The sequence below is a fragment of the Protopterus annectens genome, chromosome 6.part0 (genome assembly GCF_019279795.1).
Source record: "Protopterus annectens isolate FY-2018-M chromosome 6.part0, PAN1.0, whole genome shotgun sequence".
Lineage (NCBI taxonomy): Eukaryota > Metazoa > Chordata > Ceratodontiformes > Protopteridae > Protopterus > Protopterus annectens.
The window spans coordinates 1524942709-1524964989 of record NC_056737.1 but is presented as its reverse complement, the minus strand read 5'-3'; positions in this window follow the sequence as shown (position 1 = coordinate 1524964989).

Below are 22281 nucleotides of genomic sequence, written 5' to 3'. Positions count from 1 at the left end.
GCATGAAAATAAAAATCAAAATAAATATAATAAGGGCAAAAAAGGGGACATTAAGTAAAAATAAAGGAAGGCAACTGTATGTGTTTTGGCAAAGTACCATGTTTTGGCATAACTATGACTTCATACTGTATCAAAGGAAAACTAGTTATTCGAAGTATCTCAAAGCATGTACAAGTGCTTATAGTGTGTGCTTATTACTCAGCATGTATTTCAGAAAGTTTATTGTGTGCAAAGTGCAACTATTTTGTGAAATCCAATCAAAGTACAGCCATTTTGAAAAGATTTTTGTGCTGGGTGTGTCTATTTGTAAAGTGCCAGCATTACAGAGTGTTTCTTGCACTGTAAAGAGTTGCCTTGGAAGGTACTGCCATTTTGGGGACATTTCAGTGTGCTGTATGCAAGTTATTTGCAAAGTGCAACTACTTCGAAATGTTATTGAGTTTTGGGCAAGAGAGGTCCAGTTTATTCCCATCGTGTAGTTATTTGATATGTTTCTTACACTAAGAGGTGATTTATTGCAAAACGATATTACAAGAGTATTACAGTGCCCGAGAGTTTATTTCACTTGCATTGTAAACTTGTTTGAGATGTTTCTTAAAATGACGATAAATGACTTTAGCATTTTTCAAGAGTGTTAAAGCAACTGAGAAGTTTATTTTACAAAGTCCAATTATTCAAAGGTACTATGAGTTTGTTCATTAGCATTATTTCAAAAAGCCCAAAAGGTATAAATTCAGAAGCACAAAGGCATTGGACAAAGTTACAAATACTGGCATAAGTTTCTTGCATATGTGCATGAGTGTATGTTTTTGCTTATATGCAAAAACCCTTCACTGGTATGTGATAATATGACTGATGGATTTCAAAAGCCTTTAACACTTGTATTTGATCAGAATATTATAGAGAATTGGAGAATATTTGAGCAAGAGTACGATATTTTTATACAAGCAGCTTATGCAAATAGAGATGCATGCATCATGGCACTTATTTTGATAAACCTAGCTGTGTCAGAGGTAGTAGAAAGAGCGCGTTCATTTGTGTATGCACCTGCAGTATTACAAAGGAGAAGGTCAAAATCACCATATTGTTGTACAAGCTGAATCAAAGGAAGAACCAGTGTGTTTTTAGTGCAAGTTCAGAGAAATGTCTAACCCCCTAACAAATATTACATTAGAGAGGCATTTGTTTTACGCAAGAGATCAGAAACCAGGGGAAACAGTTGCAGCTTATATAACTGACCTGAGAAACAAAGCTAAAATTTGTCGGTTTGGTGACTTGAAAGAAGAGCTGATAAAGGACAGCCTTGAGTGTGATATTAGCACTGCTGTGAGAAAGATTTTACTTTGTGACAGTAATTTAACATTGAGCAAAGCCACAGAAATTTGTCAAATCCACGAGGTGACAGAAAAACACATGAGTATGCTTGTGAATGACAAGAGCATGATTTCTGCTGGCTCTAGAGCAAATGTAGATAGTATGCAACATGTGGCAAACATTAGTAGGCCTAAGCCCGTGGCAGCCACAACCCTTACTGGTTCACCAGGGAAGACTCGTAGCTTTCCAGTAAGTTCTATGAGAGGAGCATGCTCCAGCTCAGTGCAGTACAAGCATGAATCAGCAAAACTCAAGTCCAGTTTTATTGTTATCTGTCACAACTGTGGTGAAACTCATGACTCTAAAAGAGAGAAGTGCTTAGCATTTGGTCAGCAATGCTACAAGTGTAAAAATGGAACCACTTCCAAAATGTTTGTAAATCAAGTACGCCTCTCATAGTTGTAAAGAAAGGTCACACAAAGAAGGAAGTTGATCAAGTAAAACTGAAGCAGGCAGTCTTTTATGTAGATTGTGTATCAGTGCTTGATGAAAGAGTTGATTGAACTTATTAACAAGAGGTAAAGTGTTTTGTACTGTCCAAATTAATGGAAAATCCACTGAGCTTAAAGTAGACACTGGTTCAAAGTGCAATGTTATATCAGCAGATACAGTTGCTAAAGTGAGAACTAACGAACAACTCAATGTAGCCAGTAGTGCGAGACTTGTTACTTACAGAAGTGAAGAAATTCAAACCGAAGGTTCAGTGATACTTTCATGTTATTTGGCAGAGAACTGTTACAACTTGTTATTCTATGTAGTCTGAAGACCACTTCAATCTTTATTGGGTCTCGGAGATAGTTTAAGAATGAATCTGCTTTCTTTTGCTAAAGAAGTCCATTATGTAAGTGCATTTCTGAGTTCCAATTTTTCTGAAGCCATTTTCTCAGAATATGCTGATGTTTTCGATGACAAGTTAGGCAAACTTCCAGTTGTGTATTCCATGAAGTTAGACCCAGAGGTCACTCCAGTAGTCAGACCAGCAAGAAGAGTTCTGATAGCTATGCAGAACAAAGTAAAGTCTCAGTTGGATAAAATGGTGCTGCAAGGTGTGATTTGTCCATTTACAGAACTAACCAAATTGGTTGTCCATGGTAGCAGCTCACAAAAAGGCTCAGTTGAAATCAGAATATGTATTTACTTGAGATCTGAACAAGGCATTAAAGAGACTGTATCATCCAATGTGCACAGTCGAAGAGGTCACAGCCTTAATACCGAATGCCACTGTTTTCTCTGTCTCAGATGCAAAGAGTTCATTTTGGCAAGTGATGCTTGATCGCAAATCTTCATTTTTAAACACTTTTGATACTCTGTTTGGTAGATACAGATTTCTAAGGATGCCATTTGGAATAAATTCTGCAAGTGAAGTCTTTCAGCATGAAATGGAACAAATTTTTTGGGGTTATCTTTGGGCCATAATAGTAGATGATTTATGGGTTGGAGGCAATGGTGAAGCAGAACATGACAGTAACCTCAGGAAAGTTCCAGATAGAGCTTGTGAAATAAACTTGAAGCTCAGTCAGACTTCCAGAAGTTGCATATGTAGGTCATTTGTTCATGAGTACAGCCTAGAGACCAGACCTGACCAAGCAAACAGCTATTCTTGAGATGTCAGCACCTGATAATGGTCAAGCTCTACAACATTTTCTAGGCATAGTCAACTATTTAGGTAAGTTTATACCAGACTTCAGTGAGTTGACAGTACCTTTAAGAGAGCTAACACACAAAAACATTTGCATGGTCATGGTTGGAACAGCACTAGAAGGCATTTGAAGACCTTAAGCAGAAAATTACCATCCCACCTACCTTAAGATACTATAATGTAAACAAACCAGTTACTCTTTCCTGTGATGCTTCAAAATTTGGTCTTGGTGCAGCTGTACTTCAAGAGGGTAGACCAGTAGCCTATGCATCTCAACCACTAATCCAAAATGAGATGCAGTAGCTCAGATTGAGAAGGATCTTTTGGCAATAGTATTTGCATGTTCTAAGTTTCATGATTATATTTATGGTCGAGCTATTCAGATTGAAACTGACCACCAACTTCTAGTTACTATTCTAAAACAATCCTACGCATTCCGCTCCAGCTAGATTACAAAGCATGATGTTCATATTGCAAAAGTACACTTTCAAAATGGTCTACATGAAAGGTAAATTGCTTTATCTGGCTGATACCTTATCCAGATCACTCAGAAATATGACAGAACAGCTTCACTCAGAGAATTTTGAATTTGATGAGATGTCAGTGCATACTTTTTCTACCACTAGACTTGATGAGCTGAGAGATCATACTCAGACTGTTCCAATTTTGCAACAGCTCAATCAATACATTACTGTTGGATAGCTGTCAAAGCAATCTACTGTACCACCCGAAGTGCACACCTATTTTCCTTACAGAGATGAATTGTTGATGGAAGATGGCATTATTTTCAAAGGTCTTAAAATTATTGTTCCTGCTTCCTTACAACAAGAATATATCCAGATTTTGCAATGTGGTCACCCAGGATCCACATTCAGTAAGAGAAGAGAAATAGAATTAGTATTTTGGCCTTCATTACCAAAAGACATTGATAAAGTTCTTTCTTCTTGTTCGGTATCAAATGGTACTAGACTGTATTTGCAAAGAGAACCACTTCAGCTAAGTCCAGTTCCTGAACTACCTTGGTCAACAGTTGCAGCTGATATCTTTGAGTGGAGCAATCCACACTATTTGGTTTTGGTAGTCTCTTATTAAATTTGTTTGAGATTGATCTACTACCTAACCTAACATCCACTACTGTTATTACTAAGTTGAAACATCATTTTTCAGTTCATGGTAGTCCACACAAAGTTTTTTCTGACAATGGTACTCAATTTATTAGCCAATTGTTTCAGAAATTTGAAAAAGACTGGAACTTTTTACATGTCACTAGTAGTCCTGAATATTCTCTGTCAAATGGTTTAGCTGAACATGCAGTACAGAGTGCAAAGCAATTACTTAAAAGGTCAAGGCGTGACAATACTGATTTTATGGAAATTATTTAGATATTAGGCTTCCATTTAATGGAAAATGCAATAGATAGCCAGTGGTGAATTTCTAGATGTTTTCTCCTGCTAAATTGAGGAGATGAGGAGCAAGAGAAGGGTAAAGTGAAGAAAACAGGGCATTCAGTGGAACAGGGAGGGAAAACCTTTGTTAAAATATATTTAAAAACTGGACAATCTTTTTATTCATTTATGCAAAAACATTGGGGAAAGATGGTATTGCTAAATGCAGACATAAAAGTAGTCTTTGGCTTGTTACTGATATACCAGGAAGACAAAGAGCATCTGGGCATGCAACTTGAAGGTCTATATTACATGGCAGATGTATGGTCATGGGTTACTAAATACTGCATGTGACATTTGAAAAAATTAGCAATTTTCTGTACTGGATAGCAATGCAGCAAGCAGGAGAAGACAACACGGTGCACTACTTAGGGGATTTCATTTTTTGATGGACAAGAAAATTCAGGACAATGTCCATGGACAATGATAAGCTTCATAGGGGTATACAGGGATTATGGAGTCTCCTTAGCAGCAGAGAAGATGAAAGGGCCTACTACCAGTTTTTCAATTCCTGGGCATAGAACCTGACAGCGTGTGTGTGTGTGTGTGTGTGTGTGTGTGTGTGTGTGTGTGTGTGTGTGTGTGTGTGTGTGTGTGTGTGTGTATGTGTGTGTGTGTTGGGGGGATACACCGATTGCCAAAAGAGAAGATCCAGAAACTATGTAGGGCTGTGGAGTGAATGCTATCCAGGGAAAAGAACTACAGGAATTGACAGGGCTGTTGAATTTTGTATGCAAGATGATCCCAGTAGGTGGATCATTCATGAGAAAGTTAGTGTCCAAGGGGGTAGGGTCCTCAAAGTCAAACAATAGATTCAGGGTCACAAGGTACATGAAATGCAATCCAGAAGTATGCCAGAAGTTTATTTAAATTTCAATGGGGAAGCTCTGTAGTAAAAGACTAGCAAGGAAAAAGGGACAGCAATATTCACTAATGTGGGTAAGGGAATCAGCTTTGATGGATACTTTAATGGAAACTGATTCAGTAGGACATGGCTGAATGTGATCTCCAATAAAGAACAAACCAATAACAGAGCTAGAACATTTTCCATTAGTGGTTGAGAAGGAACCATGGTTACAGCAGATGGCAAACAGAGTATTAATTGTAGGTAGTATTCACAGTGAACAATCAACTGATCTGGAACGCAAAGGGGTTCAGGGGAGCTTATGAGGCAATGTACACTTTGTTCCTTAAAATGGAATGTGACAGTCAGATCCCAACATGCACAGGGATTATATAACTGATTGGATGATTCTTCTTCTCTTTCACAGTTGTCTCAATTCAAGAGGTTAGCACCAGAAACAGCAGTACTACCAGAGTAGGTACCAGTGTATTTATAGAATGTGTATGTCCATGAGAATAGCAATTAGTAATTAGCTCCCTCAGGCCACATACAGGAAATGAATATAAGAAGGGTCATGGTACTTCTTAGACACCAAAAGGGTGCAAGGCAGGCCAGACTCATAACTGAGGGTATATATCCTAGTAATTTAGAAACCAGATAGAATAAAGAGAAGACAACTATGTGTCTGAAGGACATTAACTGACTGCACTAAGCTATGGGATGGGTGGATATGACCAAGTTCATCCAGATGAGAAGTATGCTATTGGCTAGGCAAGGTGATACTCAAGTATAAGTAGATAGTAGATACCTGATTGGATCTGCAGTGGAGGTTGGAGGTTGGCATAAGGTGTTGAAGGACAATATAGAAGGGTGAAGGATGGCATAATGGGAAAGGTGCTTACCTCACTTACACAAAGTACAGGGTTTGCTTCCCACCATTGAGAGAAATTGGCCAGGCTTAAAATGGCCCACAAGATCAGTTAGCCTAGTACTTATCTAGGAACCTATGAATAATGTAGGGATTAAGGAATAAGAAGCCAGTAGTGTGCCATGATGGATATGAGCTGTGCCTTTCCAGAGCCTGTTTTTTGGCAGGTGTCTATGACAAATTTATGTTGCCATAACTAGTGCAACCAAATAACAGTGGTGGGAATGCTATATCCCAGTTTTCACATGATGTGAGAATTTCAGACAAGGAAACATGTGCATGCAGCCAGGTTAAAGCCTGACCAAGAGTAAAATGGCAGTGGGTGTGGTTACACACTGCAGTAGACACAAATTGTGATGCAGTACAATGCCTTCAACAGTATAAAGCATGGAAAGGTAGTAAGGCAGATCCTTTTTTAAGATCAGAAAGATGAGGGTAATACTAAAGAAAACAGTTAATGGTTGGGGCTTAGACCCTGAAAGATGTATCCACACACTTATTCAGGATAGGGATTGCTTCACATCCACAGATGACAAATGAACTAGATCCTGTTACATCTGGCGGTAAAGTATGATGTCAATTGGGAAACTAGTGAAATTAATAAGGCAAGATGTAGCCTGCTCACCACAGGGACAATTGTTATGGTCTGAGGTGATTCAGAGGTTAGAATGACATTAGATGAGCAGAGAGAGAGAGAGTTTAATAAAGGATACATTGCCCTATATGCAAACTTGTGGCAGAGGTTGGGGGAGATAACACAGCCCAGCCCAACATAAAGGGAAATAGGCAGTAATGTATCATGTTGATCTGATTCATTTTTTGAGTAAATGGATGGCAACTTTTTATGCAGTTTTAAGGGTATAAGGTAGGTAAAGAGATGTGCTTGGTGTAGAGGGATTTCCATCCGTTCTGAGGAGAAAGGATTCGCAAGGGAAATGCAAGTAGGTAGGAGTGAGTATGAGACTTATTAGCTGGCCCTCCCACAGAGTGGGTAGCCTCCAGGTAGAGTGTAGGACTTAGTAGCAAGCTCTGCCATTCACATATTATCAGGCAGCCTATGTGTGCACTATACAAAAATGGTGGTATGGATGATAATGGGCCCTTGATGTGATACTGATTAAGGCCAGGTATTGACAGTGTTGCAGCTCTGTAGGAATATGGAACTGATACAGAACAAGGTTTCCCAGAACATCCTGACTTGACCACATCTCTTGACTTCAGATTTCGCAGTCTGGCAATAAATGCATGGCTACAGCCACTTAAAACCAATTTCATTGTTTGCGTGGTTGGTCCATGACACGTTTTGGTAAAAATGGAAACAGAATACCGGTATTAGAAATAAAGACAGAAGCAATACATAAAATTCTGTATGTCCAAGGATAATATTGAAACCTAAAAGAATTAATGGTCTTGTGACTTGATGGTTTTAGAGAAGGGAAGAGCTTTTACCAATCTCAGACAATACAGATGCTAGCAGTTAGAAGGCAAGTTTAGTTTGCTTTAGCTTGGATAGCTCAGAGAGACTAAGAGGGTAGGAGTGTGGGGTGGGGTCAGGGACAAGTAGGTATAGGTTAGAAAGGTGTCATGGGCTGAAGTTGGGAGGGACAATTCACTGGCAGAGCTGAGAAAAGATCAGGTCTCATGAGCAGCAATCACTTTCACAGCTTAGATATAAAAGTTAAGGGTCTTTCATTTGTTTCTATTTTTGTTTTTCTCAGCTGGGATCCCCAGGCCAGCATTTCCCACCCAACCCCACTTCCACGTGAAAGCAAGGGAGGTAAGAGATGGTCTATGGCAAAGTCAATTTTTCTGAGATCAGGGTCAGTGCTGGAGCGGCCTTAGGTCAACTGGTGCCCTAGGCAAAAGGGATCCATGGTGCTCCCTACCACACCATCTGGTGCCCCCATCCTGGTCTACCTACACCAAATAAATACTGGAAAAGTGCCCCTGCTACAGCGGCATCCTAAGTTGACGCCTAGTTGGCCTATGCCTAAGGTCAGCTAGGAGTGCAAGGACAAAATTTAAAAAGGGAAACACACTGAACCATGAGTGCTGTTATACTTGGGGGGTAAGAAAGAATTTCCTGCTTTTCCCACAGGGCTTTTTCAGGTTAGTGTAGGTGGTTAGCGTTAGGCTGTTGCAATCATGTGGGTGAAAGGCAGGATTAGCAAGGGAGACCCAGGCAGGTGAGGGAAGGGTCTGAGATTTCTTAGCATGTCTTCCTACAGAAATGGTAGCCCCAGGGGTGTGCGTAGGACTTATTAGCCAGCTTTCCCCTTAATGGATTATAAGACAGCCTGTATACGAAATATACTGAAATAGTGATATGGATGATAATGGCGTTTGTCTGACATTAGTTGTTAACAATGGAAATGCAGCAAAGATATTAGAAACAATGGTAGAAGCAATACATAAAAATGCATACGGGTCTGCTTGTTGAGAGATATGAATGAAATATATAAGGATTAATGATCTTGTGTTTTGACATTGTTAGAGAAGGGAGAGTTATTTCCTGCAGCAACCTATTTGTAATGCATAGTGCTGACACACTGGGAAAAAATGTCAGAAAGGCAAGAGAAGAAAGAGCTTATCACAAACATCATGCTGTTCTTTGAGCTTATTTTTTGCAGGAAGACATGCCTTGCACACCCCAAACTTGTATATAGGATCATAGGACGATAAGAGATTACTAGCTATCGACCTGGAGACATTTTAAGCCTAGCCATTTCAACCGAATGTAATACCATAGAAGTACTAGTCAATACCCAAGATTGAATTTAATGATGCCTGCCCATGTCCGGGAAGCCTGTGGGCACTATCCCCAGTAAGAATTTATGGTGGCCTCTCAACTTGTCCAGGTTCCTCTTGAACAGTGTCATAGAAGTGATCTGTTTCACATGAATAGATAGCCTATTCCAAAGATGTGGCAGTTGCTAGGAGATAAATCTGTCCCTCCAGCATGTCCTATTTAAGTTGCAGGCTTCATTTAAGTCACTGGAATGGGGTAGCCCTAGACCCATTTGATTTATGGATATGCAGTAAGATTGTTAGGTTTGGGTCTCAGGTTGCTCTGTAGACCAGGCATAAGTCTACCCTAAGAAGTCTATATGATATGGAGTATAGAGTCGGTCCATGTAAGGCACATACTGGAGGCCCTTGATCTTCTTTGTTAGAAATCTCTGAGGTCGCTCTAATTGCTGCAGGTGCTTAGTACAGTACATACCGAATGGTGTGTTATACTCAATTATAAGCCAGATTAGTGCTGAGTATAGGGGGGTTATAACTTCTTTTGCTCTCAAGGTGATGCCTTTACTAATCAAGTGAGCTGTGTGGAAAGCTTTCCTTACAATTGTAGACACATGGTGGTTGAAGTTAAGGTCGTGGTCAAACTGTGAACCCAGGTCCCTTACCACTTCATGGGTACTTAGGGTATTGTTATTGATTTGATAGTGTGAAGGGACATTGTTTGTGCCAAAGGGAATGATGATGCATTTCTTTGCATTCAAGTTTGAGACCGTGACTGATACACCAGTTGTTGGTCTGTGTGAGACCCTCCTGGGGTATACTGACATCATTTGAGGAATCAATGATTGCACCTAGTTTGCAGTCATCTGCAAACTTGGTCAGCCACAACCCTTTAGTTTTGACCTGAATTTCTGATACTTACACCTGTGGCACTCTGCTGGTAACAGGTCTGCTAGTTGATGTGGAGTTACCCACTTTGACAGTGTATGTCCAGTTTGTGAGCCAGTTGGAAACCTATCTTACAATGAAGGGGTTTACTTTCAGTTTGCTAAGTTTATTGGTAATACTTGAGTGTAGGATTGTGTTGAAAGTCTCTGCCAAGTTGAGGTATGCTGTGTGCACAGATTTGCCCTCATCAATGGCCTTGGTCACACTTTCAAAGAACTCCACCAGGTTTAACAAGCAGAATCTGACCTTTGTGTCCTTCATGAAACAAAATTGGGTAGGATCCAGAGTTTAGAGGTTACCTATGTCTTTATTTATAAGTCCATAATGATATGTTCCATGGCCTTACAGATGAGGCTGGTCAGGCTTGAGGGCCAGATCAAGAATGTTTGTTCCTCTTGTTGCGGTATGAACAATTTTCACTAGAGCATTTGAATTCACAAAGTCAAGGATCTTTTGTGCTAGCAAGTTTGGGCTAGTATAGGTTTCCCAGCTGATTGTGGGATAATTAAAATCCCCCAATACCAGTGTGTTGAGTAACATTTGGAATGTCTTTAGTTTGGATAAGTAGGCTTCATGGGTGTCATGACCCATGAAGGGGGATCTATAACTGGCTAGGACTTTAATGGGGGTCTTACCCACCATAACCTGGACCTGGGGTAACTCCATAGAGTTGTCCAGTCTAACTAGACGTGAGGTGAATTTATCTCTAATATAGACTGAAGCACCACCACTTTTGGTTTTCACATCTTCATTTTGCAGTCTAAAGGTGCGGAAGGCATTGCAGCCTTGCTGGGCCAGGGTATTCTCTGAAGTCTTAAACCAGATTTCTTTGACTGCACAGACAGAAGCGCTTCCAGGGAGTGCAGTTTTTGGTTCAAGCTCCTCGCATTTAGCAGCATGACCCTTATTTTGTTCTGATTGGTTAATTTCATGATGGTAATGTTTTTGAGACCTTGCCTAAAAAAAGCACTATGGGGGAGGCAAGAGCCTTTGCCAGCAGCCAAAAGCCTAGGGATGTCAGGTGCAAACTGTCAATGGCAAAGCAGCGAGGTTTGTCAGCCATGGCTTCCTAGGCAGATAGGAACTGGATCCCCTTGGAATGGCACCAAAAACTAAGCCACTTATTGAAATCAATCATTCTAGGTGAGGGTAGTATGCTGATCAAGGCTAGGGACATACCTGCCTGGGACACACACTCAGAGAGCTAGAACATGTCTGTCTTCATATAGTCCAGCAAAGTACATCACAGGTCATTCACACCAACATGAACTTGTTGCTGAGAGACATGAGTACATGTGTGATTTGGTGGATCCTGGCATCAGACAGGCAGCTGACTGTGACTTTCTGCTTGTCCAACCTGGTGAGTGGGGCATTCATGTGTCTCACTACTGAGTCTCCAATTACAATAAAACTTGTTTTTTGCATGTTATGCCTTATGGGTTTGGTGGGTGAGACACTGGTGTTGCTGTGTGTCATGGGTGTTGTAGAGACTGTGTTACCTGTAGTAGACTAGTGTTTTGGAGGTCTGGTGTTTCAGTAAGTTTTCTGACAGAACCTCCATGTATGTGGATTTACGTGTTTGATGCATAGTGGTACGTGTATGAGTTGTGGTACTATGTAAATATGTAGTGGTGGGTGAGTTCACAACCTTCTCCGTGTTACTGTTTTGCACAAGAGACAGTATGGATTCTAGATTCTCGGTGTAAATACATCTCTTGCACTCTGTGCAAGATTATATTATTAGTAGAGGGTTGTCTGTGTCCATGAGGCAATTGCTATACTGCCTGAAGAGACCCAAGTCGACAAGGTTGCCAGGAGAAACAAGGGTAGTCCAACTGTCCATGAAGCTAGGTTGAAGACTGTTGTCTCTATGGGTGGCTTTTCAGAAGCAATCCCGGAGGAGCTAAGTGAATGGATATTTCTGCTTGGATTTTAAGAGAAAAATTGTTGAATTTAACCGTCTGGCTTTGTTGCATAGTTGCACAGTAGTGCACGCAGCTGCACAGCATGCAAACAGCAGAAACCTGTTCAAATGCAAGGCCTAAATACCAGAAGGTGAAACTTGAAAAAACTCTAACAAAATTCAGAAGGACCAATGAGAATGCTTATTCCAAGCCTTAGACTGGCCTCCCTTTACTAGTCAGATGCCAATCAACACATTTCTCTCACAAAAGTGCAGATAGGCTGCTTCCGATCCAAGATGGCCTTTAAAAGGCGCTCAGAACAAACAAACTACTACAAACAGTTCCAGAAGCAGCACACCTGGATCTGGACTAAGCTACAGCTACTAGCTGCCCTGGTTTCAGCGGGAAACACTAGAGAATGTTTAAAACAGCAGAAATATAGCAGTGAGACACTGAAAAAAATGTTTAAAACAGCAGAAAATCAGTCAAGAGCCTATAAAGAATGATTTAAACAGATTACAGATCAGTTAATTAAGCCCTGCTTGGTGGGAAAACCAGAGCAGGCAGAACAGATAGCTTTAAAACAGTAAAAAAATACCAGCAGATATTTAACAAACAGTGGAAACAACAATAAAGCTTGCTAAACAGTGAAGACAGCAATAAAATTCAATTTTACAGGAAGTGTAGCAGGCAATTGTAGTAAAACACTGTAGTTTAGTACACAGTAAGTAAATACAGTACTAAAGTAGGTGAAAGACAATAAAAAAGTGTAGTAAATAGTATAAATAAGCCAAAAAAAAAAAAAAAAACAGGCAACTTATGTTTTTTTGGAAGCTCAAAAGCCTCTAGTCATCTGGTATCTCATCTCAGAGTTCTGGCTGGTAGCCCACCTCATTTCAGCTAGGTACAAACTAGGATACTTATTCCAAGCCCCAGACTATTAACTCCTAGCTCACCATACCACTGAGAAAGGAGAATATTCCAAGAAATGACCATCTTGGACATAGTGTATGAAAGCACATTTTTTTCAGCCATTCAGTCTCCATGTTTAGGGACGTGATCTAGAGGGTTCTGACATTTCAAACGGATACCATTTCCTAGCTCCTAACTCATACAAATGCAATTTGGGGGATATCCCTGAAGCTGGAAGAAAGGCTTACATTTACCTGCTATATTTGGAATCGAAACTGAAACAAAAGCCAAATTTCTTAGAAGCTGTTAAATTCACCTATCTACCTAGATATTATGCTTTTTCCTAAAGAGGAAAGTCATGTACGTTTTGAAAATTTGAAGATGGACTATGTTAAGATGGGAAAAGTCTTTGAACTCCTTGTTTCTGAATTTGTTGTTTATTCCTTACTTTTGTACAATGCTGAAAGCCAGATATTGTTTACTTTCTTTCAATTTATATAGCGACTTGCAGTGGCAGAAATTTTCTACTTGTGCTGATTCCAACATACTGAAAGCAAGAACCACTTGTCTCAATTTTTTTTATAAATTTACACAAACTTGAAAAGGTGGATTTTGTGGTCCACTCTGTCAACTATGTGTTTATATGGGTCTACCTGATAAGACCAAAAAGCGAAAACAACGAAACGAGATCACGGACACCGAAAGACCGACAATGGAAATAATTGACAGTTTGAAATCCCGATGTTGAAAACACTGAATTGCGAAATGAGCGAGACTGTGTAAGAATGCGATAGTGACGGACTTTAGGGTTAGGGTGCGGGTAAGGTAAGTGTGGGTTAGTGACGGACTTTAGGGTTAGGGTGCTGGTAAGGTAAGTGTGCGATAGTGATGGACTATAGGGTGCGAGAAAGGTAAGTGTGCAATAGTGACGGACTTTAGGGTTAGGGTGCGGGTAAGGTAAGTGTGCGATGCTGACAGACTTTAAGGTTAGGGTGCAGGTAAGGTAAGTGTGCGATAGTGATGGACCTTAGGGTTAGGATTTGGGTTAGGGTTAGTGCATAGATAGTTGTGTATATAAGGTTTAGTGTAGGTTTGTAAGGATTTTGGTGTGCTTGTGTTGTGTGCGTGTGCTTTTCGGAACAGCAAATTTCTTTTGTTTTGTTGACTGTCGGGATTGTGGTTGTCGGGCATGTGAACTTTCGTGTTTTTGAACTTTCTGTTTTGTGGTGTTGGTGATTTCGTTGTCGGTGCTTTCGCTTGTCGGTCTTATTAGGTAGATCTGTGTGTGTATGTATATATATCTATCTATATATATATATATATATATATATATATATCTATATATATATATATATATATATATATATATATATCTATATATATATATATATATATATATATATATATATATATATATATATATATATATATATATATATATATATATATATATATATATATACTATATATCTATATATACATATATATATATATATATATATATATATATATATATATATATATATATATATATATATATATATATATATATATATATATATATAGATAGATACACACACATATATATATATATATATAGATATATATATATATATATATATGTGTGTTTGTGTGTGTGTGTATGTGTGTGTGTGTGTGTGTGTGTGTGTGTGTGTGTGTGTGTGTGTGTGTGTGTGTGTGTGTGTGTGTGTGTGTGTGTGTGTGTGTGTGTGTGTGTGTGTGTGTGTGTGTGTGTGTGCATATAGGCTCAGACCATAGATGACTCCAAAATTTTATTGTTTCAACAGACAAAAGCAGATCATAGTTTTGCCAAAGTCCAGTCTGGAGAGCACAGGCTAACTACTGCAAAGATGTAAAGAAAGATAAATACTGTGATGCTGTCACATGTGCAAACTATACTAAAAATAATATGACATAATATGACATAAAATAAAAACAATAAATACATAATACATGAATTGAGAAACAGCATAAAAGGAAAAACTACATAAATATTATAATGAGACAATCCTGCTTACAAATAAAACCACACAGTTTGGTTTTGTCAACCCATATGTTACCAGATAGGTAGCTAACTGGCTCACTGATAGAACCCACTCAATCAAAATAAGGGAAGCCACCTCTAGTAGTAGACCCCTAACGAGCGTTGTACCCTAAGGATAGGGCTTGGGACCTCTACTGTTTGGGATACACTTTTCTGAGATGCAAGCCTAAACCAGTGGTCTCTAGGTGACCAAGTTTGTAGATGACTGCAAGCTGGGCACTGTCTTAAATTCCCCTAGTGATGTGAACATCCTCCAACAGGGACTTACACAAACTAATGATTGGTGCCAGAAACATGGCCTCAAACTGAATGCCAAGAAATGTAAAATCACTTTTGGGGAAAATGGCATCCCCACTAAATATCACATTAATAATAACGTACTAAGCATGCCATCAGTCATGCAGTACTTGGGCCCCCAGATTGATAGCAACCTGACTTTTGACTACCTCGTTGCCTCCATTGTATGGAAGGCTTTCTATATGGCCCTAGGGTTGCCAACTTTTCATGTCAAAAATACTGGACATGTACTTGAAAGCAAGATGCATGTAATTTTGGTACCCTCATCCCCTCCCACACAGCCATTCCAGTGCCCCATTACTTGGCTATTTCTGCATTTCTTCACAGTTGCCATAAACACTGTTCAGAACTCTCAGTGTGCATACTGTTTTTTGCTTTACTTCTACAATGATTATAGATATTTGGATTTAATTTAAAACTTTTATTTCAATTTTTATAGCACAAACACTGATAGTCATTTGCTAAACAAAGAAATAAAGTTCCATAATGAAAACAGACAGCATTAAAACTTTTCTGTCTTTGAAACTCACATTCACTGAAACAGCAGACAGGTGATCCCCTGTGGTGACCACTAACTTGGAAAAGCCAAAAGAAGAAGAAGAAGATTCACTGAAACAGCATTGAAACCCACATTCAAAGAAAATGCATTTGGCCAATAATGGGCGCTAACCCTATAATACTGCCTCTTTCCTCATCCTTATCCCTGTACCTTACCTTCATTAAATCCATCCCATAACACTGCTACTACACAATACACACTTGGACACACAGACAATACTATATCTTATCCCCTAACCTAACCTTGATGCTAACCCTAAAATGCACAAACTCGTACAGTAATATATAACACCTATCTTTTACTCATCCCTGATCCTAACCCTACCTTACATACACATGCAGAAACACTCTCACCCCTCCAACCTCACTTACCTATCTTGACATTACACAATATCAACATTTCCACTGCATGGCTATCCATACAATTGACATTAAACAACACCCCCTGTGTTTGTTGAAGAACCGGCATTCAAGAAAAATGTGGGGGACCTACACACACACACACACATATATATATATATATATATATATATATATATATGTGTATATATATATATATATATATATATATATATATATATATATATATATATATATATATATATATATATATATATATATGTATATATATATATGTATATATATATATATATACATATATATATATATATGTATGTATCTATGTATGTATGCAGTATCATGTGTATGTGGTGCTCTAAACTTTATAAGGCAGTCATAAAATCAGATACATGAATGTGTACATTGATCATATGGTCTTCTGACATGATCCCACTGAATAATGGTTTGGCATCCATCATCCTTATAGAGAGAGGGGTGTGCTTTCATTTTCTGTCAGTATTTGACACAACTAGATTTGATTAGTGCAGCAGCATCCTCAAGCTTGTCACACTTGCACTTTTGGATACATTACATTTGTATAACACCAGTTATTAATATTTGTCAGAAGTCTGTGACCAGAAATGAATTCACACATAAAAAACATTTAAAAGACTTTTTTGATCACATTAAATGATTACATCCCTACCAATAATACTGAAATGCATAATCAAGTGCAACAAAAATATACTACTTAATCACTTAGTGAAAAGATGAGTAAAACAGCATCATAACTAAAAACAGTATCATAATTTAGTAGCCTTCTGTTTCAAACTGCATTTAATATTCATGGAGTCATTCAGACCTAGTATCTTTATTGCTTGCAGCTTTAGCTACCAGCATAACTACTTAATATCCAATAACAGTACTCTGAAATATTACTGTATAGCTATGAATTCCACATTCTGCTTCCTCTATATATGTAAACAGACTGGAATGAATAGATAAAACTGCAATATTTCCTGAACCACATTTGAAACATGTCTGTTCCAGGTCTGCTGCACAGTTCAAATGTCTTCAAATTCCACACATGTGGAAAACAAAGGTGTAAACAATCAGTCACACAGAAGCAAAAGACTCTTTTTGTCTTCTGCGTCTGTGTGTGACCAGAAGCAAAGGGTGTTCTTAAAGAAGAACACCCTTATTTTTTTTTTAAATTACAAGAAAATTAATCTTTAATCTCCTGGTATTTTTTCTGGACAATATGCTGTCCTTTCCATTATCCGGACAGTGTCCCTTAATTCTGGGCAGTCCAGAAAAATTCTGGACAGTTGGCAACCCAATGATGGCCCACCTCATAAATAAAGGTATTTTATCCAGGAACAAGGAAGTCATGACATCCCTGTACTCCTCCCTTATCAGACCCATTATCAAGTACAATGCCCCCTTTGGCATATACCTTGCCAAGCACATGCAGCAGCTGGAGAGGCCACAGAGGTTCCTGACCAGGAAAATCCTGGTTCATAGGTAGGTACTAGGCTATTGGCCCTAGGGCCTATACAAGCCTAGCCAAAAAGGTACCCTGGCTTTCGCCACCCAAGAAAATTATTTTCCTGTGCCCCTGTCAAGCAGAACCACACAAGTGATCCGCAGGGTGAATTTCCTATTACCCATCCAATCATCAAGATTTTTCTTGAAGAGTGCTAATGAGGAGGTCTGTTTGACATAGATATGTAGTCTGTTCCAGAGTATGGGAAGTCTCTGGAACAGGAATCTATCCCTCCAGCATATTCTGTTTATTGTGGTGACAAGGTTTAGGTCCCTAGAGCGTGTAGCTCAGAGGGATTGGGATTTCTTTAAGTGGAGCATGTCCAAAAGCTCTGGGTTTCACATAGCTTTGTATGTTAGGCAGAGATCGCCTCTGAGTAGGCGATATGCAATGGAGTAAAGCTGGAGTTTTTTGAGTCGGTCTGCGTAAGACATCTGTTTGAGGCCAGTAATCCTCTTTGTGAGGTATTTTTGCAGCCTTTCCAGATGTTGTAGATGTCTTGTGAGGTACATACCAAAAGGGTCATTGTATTCCACAATGGGTCTAATTTGTGATGAGTAAAGGGGAACAATGGCCTCTTTTTTTTGGGATGAGAAACTTTTTGTGATGAGGTGTGCCATGCAGAAGGATTTCCTGACCACTGTGGTGATGTGATTATCAAAGGAGAGACTACTGTCCACCTGTGTCCTAAGGTCTCTTATCACACTTTGTGTTAAGTAGACTACTGCCTATGTGGTAGTTCATGGGTACAGAGTTTTTACCAAAGGGGATGACAATGCACTTTTTGGCATTGAGCTTGAGACCATGGCTTTGACACCAGACATCTGTCTCAGTGAGGCCCTTTTGTAGGATGTGCACATCATTAGGAGTTTTGATTATGGCTCCTAGTTTGCAGTCATCTGCGAATTTAGTTATCCAAAGACCTTCTGTGTTAGCCTGTACTTCAGAGTAGTAGATACCAAACAGAAGAGGACTCAGGACTGAACCCTGTGGTACTCCACTTTTCACTGGTCTGAAGAATGATTTGGAGTCTGCTACTTTCATAGTGTGGGTTGTGTCAGTAAGCCAGTTGGCAACCCATCTTGTGACATAGGGATTTATACCTAGTTTAGTGAGTTTATCTATAATTCCAGAGTGTGGGATGGTGTTGAATGCCTTGGAGAGATCTAGATAGGCAGTGTGAACCACCTTACCCTCATCTATGGCTTTGGTGACTGCTTCGAAAAAGTCTATCAGGTTTAGGAGACATGATCTGCCTTTTACAAACCTGAACTGTGTGGGGTCCAGAGTTAGGAGATCTCCAATGTCTTTGTTTATGAGTTCATGATGATATGTTCCATGGCCTTGCAGACCAGCCTCATCAGGCTAATGGGGCGGTAGTTCTGGGGGTCTGTTGTGGTCCCCCCTTTGTGGAGTGGGATAACAGTAGTGGTGCGTCATTCAATGGGCACAAAGCCTAAGGTGAGGCTATGATTGAACATGGTACTTAGGTGGGGTGCCAGTTCATTCTGTAGTTCATGTAGAAGGCAGCCTGGCATGTTGTCAGGTCCCATGGATGCTGTGTTCTTGGCTTTGGAGAGTGAGGTTTTTACCTGTGCAGCCATAATTACAGGAACTTTGCATTCTTCCGGTATAAAGATGGGCCCTTTAGGGGGTGAGAGGGGGTTAAAGTTAACACTGAACCTATCTGCCAGGATGTTGGCAATATCAGTTGGTTCTGTATATCTAGTGTCATTGTGCTGTAAGTCAGAGCAGATCTGAGTGTTGCCATTGAGATTTTTGACATAGCTATAGAATGCTTTGTGGTTGTCTTTAGAATCAGTAGTGATTTTGTTTTCATAACTAGCTTTGGAGGATTTTATGAGGGATCTCAGCTTCTTACTGAGGCTGACCAGGGAGTTCCTCTAATCGTGGGATTTTACTCTTTTTTGCAACAGTTTCTTTCTTCTGTTGTAGAGTTTGTTTATGGCAGAAGACCTCCAGATTGGCTTCCTTTTCTTGGAGGATAGCATCTTGGTTCTGTTAGGGATAGCATGATCCATGCAGTAGTGTAAGTGCTTATAAAGTGTATTTGTGTAGGATTCAGCAGTCGTACCTCTATTGTCCATCTGCACGGGTGTCGTGAAGTTTGCCACTTCTGTCTTAAGAAGCATGAAGTTGGCTTTGGAGGAATTTTTTACGGTTGTTTTTTTAATAGGGGTGGGAGCAGGATGTGGATGTCTAAGGTGATTAGCTTGTGGTTGGATCTGATCAACGAGGAGCTGACCTCTGGTGCGGAACACCGGTTGCCCATGTTGGTGATGACCAGGTCTAGGATATTGCCACCCTTGGTGGGAGTGTGGATAAGTTGATCCAAGGTGTTCGAACTGATGATTTCCAGAAAATGTTGAGAAAAATAGTTGGTACACAAGTAGTTTTGCCAGTTAATGGTGGAGTAGTTGAAATCACCCATTATTAGGGTGTTGGGTTGTACCTTAATATTTTCCAGTGTATCAAGAAAAGAGAAGTGGGAATTCTGGGGCATGGTGGGGGGTCTGTAGCAAGCTACAACCTGGATTGCGGTTTTGCCCAGAGTTACTTAAACTTGGATAATCTCGGATGCATTATGCTGAGCAACTAGCTTGGAGGTGTGCATATCCTTAATGAATATGGACACGCCTCCACCTTAAGTGTTTTGGTCCGGGTTTGGTGGTCAAATGGTGTGGTATGAATTATAGCCTGGTAAACGAGGTCTCTGTCACTGCACAGATGTCGATGTTCTCCATTTTAAGGAGTGCCTCGAGTGAGTGCATTTTGTGGTTTAGACTTCTAGCATTGAGTAGCATTACCCTCAGATTTTGTTTGCTTGTACCTGTTATAATGGTGAATTTGTCATTTGAACCTTGCCTAAAAAAGGCACTATAGGGGTGGCAAGAGCCTCTGCCAGTATCCAGAATCCCAAGGGCGACAGGTGCAGGCCATCTCTGGCAAAGAAGAGTGGTCTGTCGATCATGTCATCCCAGGCAGACAGTTACTGAATTCCCTTAGAATGACACCAGAAGCTTAGCCAATTCTTAAAGTCAATCATTTTGTCCTTGTACTGTGGTATTATTCTGGGTGATGGCAGGATGCTACTCAGGGCTAGGGTCATACCTGCTTGGGCTACAAGATTGGAGACCTCCTCCATGTCTCTTTTCATGTAGTCCAGGGATGTACATCTCAGGTCATTCACACCAACATGGACAATGACAGAGTCATATTTGCTCTTGTTGTTTAGTGACCTGAGTGCGTGTGTTATGTGGCGGATCCTGGCACCCAACAGGCAGATGACAGTAACTTTCTCCTTGTTTAGCCTGGTGAGTGGAACATCAGTGCGCCTGACTATAGAGTCACCTTTGACTAGAGTGTCGGGTACGTTATGCCTTATGGGCTGTAGTTGAGTGGCACACTGAGCATGTGGGCTATGTGTCATTTGGGTTGTGTTGCGGGGTGGAGGTTGCTAGCATTTCTGCATTGGAGGTCTCGGTTATTTGGGCTGATTTTTACTGAGAGCCTCCATGAATGTAGGTGTGTGTTTTGTGCTTGTGTGTGTGTGTGTGTGTGTGTGTGTGTGTGTGTGTGTGTGTGTGTGTGTATGTGTGTGTGTGTGTTTTGGTGGTGTAGGTTTTGAGGGACTATGTGATGAGTGTAGTGTGGTGCAAGTGTTTACCTTCTCCTCTTGACTGTCTAGTTCAGTCTTCGGAGAAGAGATCTTTGCTTCCAGTTTGGCTATATAAGTGCATCTTTCACAGGTCATAGTGTTGGGTGGTAGGAGGAGAGGATTGTCTGTGTACATGAGGCAATTGCTGCATTGTCCCAAGATGCCCAGATTCATCGGGTAGACAGGAGAAAACACCAGGAGCTGACCTTTAGACATGCCTGGATAGGTGCTTATTTATCAAGTACTAAAAACTGTTTTTCTTTAGACAAGTGAGGAAAGTTGAGTGCTGTAGTAATTTGTAGCTTATTTAGTGCTTACAACAAGTTCTGAACAAGTGCTGAGCTCAAAGAAATAGATTTGAGTGCTAAAACTAAAAAGCTGGCTAGTTGCAAGGGAAAATTTAAAGAGCAGACTTTATGGTGCCAGGAATAGTGTAACCCTAGTTAAGTGGGGGGGTGGGGGCTCAGGAGCTCACAAACAGTTCTGAACACAGCAAATCTGTATCTGGACAAAACTTGCCACACGAAAGGGGGGAAGCAAGCTTAGAATTTTTTTTTCAGAAACTTTTTTTTTCTTAAAGTGGAAATGGAGAAAGCTGGAACAGAAGTTAATTCAACATTAAGAATCTGAGTGGGTTGGCCTTTACAAATGTTCTCTATTAGATTGAATGAACTAATGACACTAGACTGGGAGGAGTGTCACAGATCAAATATACAGTATGGGCGGGCAACTGCAAAGCCAACAAGTATAAGAACACCACAACACAAGGGAGGATGGGTAAGAAAAATTACAGTTCCTAGCTGTAGCCACTAAATGAAAGTTTTAAACAGCTCAATGAGCAAGCAGACTCTAGAGAATGCTTTTAACTGTAAACAGACAGTTATAGTAATGCACACTATTACAGTTCCTAACTGTAGAACACAGAAACCTCAAAAAATCAAAAATGCACAGAAAAGCTCAGATAGAGCACCCACAAACAGAAAATACAACTCTCAGTATGAAAAAGCAGTTTGCAGTAATTCAGTAAACATGCAATTACAGTAATGAAACAGTATCTA